Here is a 9,061-nt window from a genome sequence, read left to right as displayed (position 1 = left end):
CCTTTCTCAAAGTAAAATTCAACAACAACTGTTGGTCACCCTGTCGGAAACGTAGAACCGAAAGCAGCTGCACGATTGCACGATGGCTGCTGACCATTGAAGCGCAAACATTTACAAATCCCATCCGGACCAACTGCGCAAGGGTTCGGAAAATTCCTCAATCTCCGGCATACAACATCAGCATCAGCAGATTTGGCTCCATCTCACTTCTATTTGTCTACCCCTTCTACTTTCTAATGCCATCTCCGAACCTAGGCTAGTGTATAGTGTACATGAATTTGCATCGTACCCACAAAATGGTTGCGGTCGTCCAACGGAACATCGATCACCAGTGCTCTCTGCATGCTCATTGAACACGATCGATTATGGTCGGTTGTAAATCCACATTTCCATCACCTCTCGTTCTCTCTCTCTTTCTAGCTTGGCAAGAGGTGACGGTGCGTCTCTGTCGGCAATCCTTGGGTTTTATGCGACACGCACCGACACATGCAGAAAAGTGTCGCAACGAAATTGACAGCATCCGGCAGAAAGGACAAACATTAAAGTCTTCAAAAAATGACCCTTGTCAAAATGGAAAACTCTCGTTAATGACATAAATTTGCTTCATTATCGCTTAAAACAATGAAACCCCCTTTTTTGCGTTCCGACAACCGTTTTTTATTGGACTTTCTCTTCCTCTCCGATTGGGCCCGGATAGCCGATGGCATTGGAGAATGTATGAAATTTTAATTACAAAACCGACCGAACAAGAAACCAATCGGTGCTGCCCGGCAAGCCGGGGACATATCTTCCGGCCGGTGAAATCAGTGTCCGACTTGTGAAACCTGCGTCAAATTTTTGGCTTGTAATTTAAAAAGTAAAACACGATGTAACCGCCGCATTGCAGTGTACTAATATTTGGTATTCTGTAAGGGTATATCGAAATTTTTTGTGGAACGTGTAGTGTCTGTCTCGGTTGCCTCCGACCGAGCCCTCCGGAACACGGAACAACAACGTCCGTAAACGTCTACGTTCGTCCAAAAACTGACTCTTTGTTTTTAGAGCAAGCTTTATTATGCCATGTGTCAGTATACGTGAGTCTCATATTGAGCGATTCAAGATTGCTCTCCTTGTCTCTTACCGTTCGTATGACAAATTCTCGCAACACATGCAAAGCAATTTCAGTTACACTGAAACAAATGATTTAGTTTCACTAGATTTATTTTACGTTAATTCTTCTAACTTCGTACGTTCCCTACATTCACCCCCTCTCCTACTCTTCTGGTAAATTATCTTGATAAAACATCATTTTCATCATAATTTTTGTCTTCATCATCATCTTCAGCTTCGTCATTATCATCACTTTTGTCATTTTTATAATCCTTTTCGTAATTATAATCATCATTTTCACGGTTATTTTTACCATAACCATCATCATTTCCATCCTTACCCTCTCCATATTCGTAATAACAATAATTATTTTCGTCATTTACATTATCATTTTTGTCATTACCATCATTAGTTTTGTTATAATCATCATCATTTTCATCATTACCGTAATCATTTTTATCATTATACGAATAGTCTTCATTTCAATCCATACCATCATTTTCGTCATTACCATAATCAGTTTGTTCATTCCTCATCACTTTCGTGATTACCATAATCAGTTTCGTCATATTCATCATTTTCGTCGTTACTATCATCATTTTCGTTATTGTTGTCTTCGTTTTCCTGATTACAATGGATTACCTACGAATGGCCGAAACACAAATGGCCGAATCACGAATAGTCGAAATTTTTCGGAATGCCTAAATAACTACTCAATAAAAAACCATGAATTGGCAAGTAGTTAACAAATAACTTTAATCAAACAAAAAACAAACTACTACTATTAAACAAACGAAACATGCTTTACGAACGTCTACGTCGTCGTCGTCTTTCGTACGTCTACGTCGAATATAAAAAACTGTTTGATAAGGTCAGCTGGTTTAGAAATTAACCTCCTCAGTACCGTTGATCTGAAGTACGATAAATATGCAAATATTTTCAAACCGTTAACCAGTTACAATCTGCCCACACTTCGAAAAAATCTTGTAATTATACGTCTTCTGACATGCACATAATGGAACATCGCGAATCATGTAAAATTACGTCTTATATCACTTATTTATTATGTTTGGTTTGATGTAAAAATACATCTTTAAAAATGATTTAGGCTATTTACGTTTTGTTTAATGGAAAAATATATCGAATTTCAGTTTATGTCGAATGTGAGATTCATTTTTACCGATATAAGTTACAGATCTCAGTTAGTTACGTCAGTAACTTAAGTGCCGTTCTCTTCCGAGAGGTCACTGCGTCGGTTTGTGTAAGGCCAAAGACTCTTACAAAGGGCAGGTATTTGTTAACTGAAATCTTACCTATGAACGAACGAATCAAGCAGCTTAACCGGGTGGTTGTCTTAGCTACCGGTGAGCCTAAGAACCGCTTGAATCGAATTCGAGACTCTTAGTGGAGGCGCACTAATCCTAAAACCAAATTCAAACCGATTAATTACCAAATGATTACTAAATTATCAACCAGAGTGAACTAAACTTAATGCTTTCTTTGTTGACTATCATACGCGATCAATCAAAGTGAGCTGAGTTTTATTTAAATGCCATTTTTCATTAATGAATTCCTAGCAGCCAAATTTCCTACGTTTTTTCGTGCGACGAAAAAGAAAATGTCGACTAATCGTTTCAATTTCCGTAAAATGAAAATAACTCACGCAACGCATTGTCGTTATTCTGCAGCCGGGAAAACTTACATGACCAGCAGAAATTTTGCAGAATAGCATTTGTCATGCCGTCCTACACAAATACATGTGCGCTAGCTTCGTAAACATTATTGTGATTTTTAGTTCGGACGATGAAAAATTTTGATGGACGGATTTTGACGATCGTCATTTGACATTAAAGTCTTCAAAAAATGACCCTTGTCAAAATGGAAAACTCTCGTTAATGACATAAATTTGCTTCATTACGTTAAGTGCGGTAGTGCAAGTTTATTGCGAGCAAGAGTTATGATAATCAAACAATCGGTCCTTTTAAAGGCCACACAACGATTGAAGAGTTTATTATATTTTCTTGCCCAGTTAATACCATAATTACAGTCAACGAGGGAAAAGTTGAATTTTTCACTATTGCTGACGACCAACTAATAACGGTAATAAGTTTTCTGGTCACGGGCGACATTTTCTGCGACTTCCAAAACGTCTGCAGGTTGTAAATGCTTTATCAGTGTTCTTTTGTAAGCCGCAGAAAGTTGCGCAAAATTTTCAACTTTTTGAAAACTCGCGCGTACCGTCTACCGATTACCAGAGGAAAAGCACCATTCAACGTAGAAACATATCATAAAAATTTATTCACTGTTTGGTTTAGTTACTGACTTGGATTCGTTTTAATAAAATAGATTCAATCAATTCATGGATATAACTGCAAAATCGATAGAGGATTGAATGTATACAATGTTTCTACTTTAATAAACATTACGTATGTAGCTTGTATACATACAAGAATCGTATTATTACATACATGGATACATCCTACTATCGCTACAAAGAGATTAACGTGGTCCTACGTCACCTATGCGGTCGTGTCTTGTGCACAACCCCTCTGATTTTTTGATATCAACAAAATCTATATATATAAGTGCCTTGTCTGTAGCCAAAGCGAGGGACGCGAATTGTATTTTCGTGGTAATAATCGCCCACATTACCAATCATACCAGATTGAATTTAAGACGAGCAAAAGTAACGTAGTTGCACCTCATAGAGTTACCTAGCGTTAGCGTTACATAGCGTACCTCCAATTTGCTTTCAATTAGACGCGAGGCGACGCACGCGAGTTACAGCTAGTACATATACATGTGAATAGTGTTCGATATTAACGAGATAATTGTGTTAATAGCTGGATGCGTGAGGGAGATACGGTTCGTTAATTGGGTGTTCGTTAATAGGGCCATGCTCCAACTTCAATGTCAAAATTCTATTGAACTTTTGGGTTTAAAAATTTCAAACTGTCAGTCGGCCCAATTAGTGAATTTATTTTAAGCTTTTTTTCAAAAACGAAGCGTGGTAAAATCCAGGAATTCTTTTCCCTGAGAGATCTTTCAAAATAAAAGTATTCTGGCCAAAAATGTCTTTAACTTTTGCTGTTGTAAATTGATTTGCCAATTTCCCTACAAAGTTTTGCTCTTTATTAGATAGACAATGTTTTTAACTCCCATTCTTTCGATCTATAATGTTACCAGTCTTTCGATTTTTCAACCGCTTAGTCTTTCAATTTTTCGATTTTGGTTGTACGTTCTTTCGGTATATCAATATTTTAGTGTTTTTGTTTTTCGATCTCTCAGTTCTTTTGTCTTTCTGTTTCTTTATCTATCGATTTTCCGGTTATCCAGTTAAACATTGTTCTTCAACACACAGTTCTTCAATCGTTTATTCTTTCGGTGTTTTCGTCTTTCAGTATTTAGTTTTATTTTTATGTTTCCGGTCCGTTTAGATCGTCCGTTTTTTGATCTACGATTATGGAGTATTAGTGCAGTTCTTCTTCTCAGCTATACTGCCTCTTAGTATTACGGTCCTTCGATTCAGTTCAGTCTTTTGTAATGCCAGTCTTTTAATTATTCAATCTTTTCATCACACGGCCTGCCAGTCCCGGTTTGCTGATCTTTCAATCTCAGATTTATCTGTCGTAGTAGTCCAGTCTTCTAATTAGGAGAATTCTCAATTTTCCAGTTTTTCGACATACTTTCATTGTTCCAGTCTTTCGGGCTTCCAACATTTTTCTGACCTTTCGATTAAACGACCTATCGGCTTTTTCGGTCTTTCAAGTTTTCGGATTTAGCGCTGTTTGGTTTCAAATATCCTTCGTTCAGGTTTTCGGCCTTTCAGATTTACGGTACGTACGTCTCCCAGTTTTTCATTCTTTCGGTTTTTAGGGCTCTAAATCTTACGGTCAAAGATCTTACGGCCACTAGAGCTTGTGGGATTTTGATTTTTAGACTTTCGAATATTAAGATTCTCAGATTTTCAGATTACCTGTTTTTTGCTTTTGTTTCCTTCGAATGTTGAATTTTGTAGTTTAAATTTATTTTCATATTTGGAATTCGAAATTTTCAAAACTTAGCGTTTTTCGTAATTGATTTGGCAATTTATTGAAGTACTATTAAAATTTGTAACGTCCCAATAATCGTCATAATAATGACTCTCATTAGGTTGAAATTGTCAAGCTTAACAGTTTAATTTTAGGTCGTACACAATACTCTTGCTTCGGCTCCGGATACCCATTTGCATACATATCAGCAAACATGGGCTTAGAAAGTAATAACCAAAACTCCTGCCTAAAACTGCACAATTTCCCAACGTAGGATTACATCGATTTAATCCTTCGAATTTATTATTGCTGCCGGATTGAATGTAAATCCCAAAACAATGGCTTATATTTAGATCCGACCGAGGCCGGACCGAACAGTTTTGCTGCTCTGTTGAATCCGCCTACAGTACAGTATATTGAAACAATATGTTTTATCGAGTTTTGAAGATCGAAATGGCCGGATCAATATCCAACCGTCATCGAAGGTCACAAACAATCGAAGATGGCATTGTTACAATCGTGACCCGATTCAGTCCCACCGTCTTCTGTTTGCACAAGCCATTGTCCTCGCGATTTCCTACATTCAGTGCACTGCTCCGAGGCACCAACTAATCTAAGCAAACATGTTAATTTTGCCTTCAACTTCACTGCGAATATGTGTAAACAAGTCAGTCTATCAGTTGGAAACTCACTCTCTCTGTCTCTGTTTCTCTCACTGCAAACACAAGGACCGCGCCGCGGTGGATTCTTCCACCGCCGTCCTTACCGACATTCACGAACCAGCGCAGCGGTCGGCAAGTCTCGGTCGAAGAATGCATGCAAAATGGACATGTCTGGCAGAACTTAACAACAATTAGGTACTGTATGGTACCAGGCAAGTACGTGTGTATAGTCTCAGTGGTGTGATTTAAAATCGATTACTCGCTTCGGATGTCTTCAAAAGAGCAAACATCAGCCGCAGCGGCAGCAGCGAGCGCGACGAAGCGACCCACCCACCCGTCGCCTCGGTTGGAGCACGCTGTAACATGCCTGGGCCGCGCCGCGCGGGGCTCCAGCCCGTAGCGTTTGGCGTCGTTTGGCAGCGGGGTTCAATGCTGCCAGTGTCACTGCAATTTTTTAATTCTGTATTAGATTGTTTTTGTTATTTTTTTTTTTTGCATTTTAGTTACTTTTTTAAATTTAGCTGTATCGCTTGTTTAACGTTAATACCCAAACCGAGCTTTGTTTCAATTCCGTAGTATTTATGTAGGAGCCAACATTTCCTTTTCCTTTTGCCAACAATAATGATTGACAAGGAATGTTTCAGCTTCGATCGGAACTTCTACTCAAATCCAAGGCAAAATTTTGGCTCCACTGTCCAATCAACCAGAATGGCCAGCAGCTGCTGCCACCTGCGGGAGTTCTGCCGTGGTCGGGTCGGGTCGGTCCCCGAGGATAACATGCTAATAATGCACACAATTGAACACATATTCACCGGCTAATTTTGCACGCTCGCTGGGAGACCAAACAATTTCTTGCTTGCTTTTAGCGCGCGCGATTGGATTGGAATATCGAATTGCTGGCCTGGCCAGCAGCAGCAGCAGCAGCAGTGGGTCCGGTCTTCGGCCGGCCACCGGAGGTGGTAACCCGGCGAGGGGCGGGATCATTGTTTCGCACTTACACAGGGCGGCCGGTCGGTCGGTAGGTCTGACTTTCACGCACGCACAAGCTCTTCACACTTCTCGGGGCTGTCGATTGCGATTTGATTTGCAGTGGTGCCTCGACGAGACGGAGAAAATACACTTGCAAACGAGAATATGTTAATTAGCAAGTGCAATATTGAGCGTCGAGCCGCACCACGTTAAGCTAATAGAGTGCAGCCAAAGTCTAGCGTGAAATTATGCATTAAATTTTCAAAACACCGTCCATAGATTGAAAATCAATTAAATCCGTTTATTACGGTTTTTGCCGGCATTTTAATGCGCTTGTCGTTATCGAGTCTCGGTAGAGGATAAAAAAGAGTATAATTCATTGTGCGTTTCGTTGACTAACACAATATTGATGCCGGGGCTTATTAATAAATCATACACCACGATAATAATGTTTGCCGTTCCGTTTAAAGTTTGAATGTGAAATGGTCACTTTTTTGCACGCTGCTGATTGATATAATTAGAAAACATCCGGTAAAACAGGCCGCGATGCGGTGCGGTCGTTTCCGATAGATCTCCCGATAGTGATCATCATCATCATCCATCGGGACAAATATTTGCATCTGGTTGTTGATATTAATGGACGCCAGTGGGGAGTTTAATTTAAATTCTTTAAATATTTTAATAGCATTAACAACGACTAAAGCACTCGCTTTTTGTTTGACTTTTCATCGGACATTTAAAACCGTTCCGTTGCTGGTTGGTACGTTTAGCAAACTGCAAAATTCTAGGTACATTCTTTGAAGAGCAGTTGAATTCAGTTTGCATTTCGCTAACTTACTTTACAGTCTAGTGCTTTCGAACTAGACAGTGCAGTTCCACTACATCAATCAACGGAAATCCTGCTCATTAATCCCGCCAAACATCGCCACAGCCACGGCATAGAAAGGGACCAAGTTCAAAGCACCAAGCCAGCTCAAGCGTAATAAGAGAGCGTTAGGCAATGCTTTCAGCGCTCTGACCTGAAGATGCTTATGCACTTCGTCGCCGTGGTAGCCTTTTGGTTCATGTCGTATTTTGAAGTACTTTTCACCAGGCATTTGAAAATAAGCGACTCGAATTGGTCTACTTTCGACACAGATTAAGTACGTGCCGGTGAACAGCAGTAATGTTTGTCCGAGCAGCTTCTGGCTTTAATAAAACCAACTTGGAAATCACGGGACGCGGCGGTGGCGCGGCGGCACCCGTCAGAGTCCGTGTCGTCTGATGTGTTTGATGTATCCGGAGCACGAAAATTACCGACGGCGTTGTTTTTTCTTCCCTTCTGAATGTGTACCTACTTGTGCTGACACTTACTGGGGCGGCCTGGCGCTAGATTTTTCGCTCTTAGTTATCAGCCTCGAGTGGGTGGGAAAATCGCCTTTAAAACAGCCAGCACTTTGACTTCAACCACAGGAAGTGTCCTTTCTTTCTATAGAAGAAGGCTGCAACAGCAGCCGCAGTTCATTATAAATGGCTACGATAAATTATGAATGCCCAAATTTCTTAATGAAATTTTACAGTAAATGCTTTCTAAAGTAATTCTAAAGCTCAACAAATCTGGACATCTCTTTAGTAACTTTTCTTGTTACCGTTGACTATGTTCCAGTGAATCTAAAGAAAATTTGCTCTTCTGTAGTGAATTCTTGAGTTGTGCAACACGTTGGAGTACTACTTATGGGTTAACGGTAAACACATGAGCTTCAAACACTGAGGAGCAAGGTCGACGTCGATGTGAAATGAGTGAAAGAATAATGGATTCGCCATCGCTAGAAAGTTTGTGCTCCTTCAAGACGAACATACAAAGCGTTCTATTTCTGAGTACGGTGGGGGCATATTTGAGCAGAAGAAAGACATTTCCGGTTCGTTATTTAAGAATTTCGATCTCGGCACAAGATGTTGCGGAGTTTTTAGACGTAGGACTGCGTTGTACTGGAAGGTAGGGGGGAATCATTCAACGTCATTTGCAGCTGGTCATCCGTAACGACAAACAATTGAACAAACTGTTCGTGATTACCATTCCCGAAGCTGGTGTATTGCCGCATATTTACGCCATACAGTTGTCTAAAAAACGAGGATAAAGCCTAAATTCGGCGACTTATGACAACAAGGCCCTTGTAAGGAAACCTACCTAAACCAAACTACTACGAACATTTAAGTAAATACAGATCGAAATATTTGGCATCGGCCAAGGCGGCAAAACGAGAATGACGAATGGAAACTCGGAACATGGAACTACCGATAGCTAAATGTTGCAGGTGGCGATCAGTTGCA

This window comes from Sabethes cyaneus, chromosome 3 (genome assembly GCF_943734655.1).
Source record: "Sabethes cyaneus chromosome 3, idSabCyanKW18_F2, whole genome shotgun sequence".
Lineage (NCBI taxonomy): Eukaryota > Metazoa > Arthropoda > Insecta > Diptera > Culicidae > Sabethes > Sabethes cyaneus.
Note: the sequence above shows the minus strand (reverse complement) of the source record.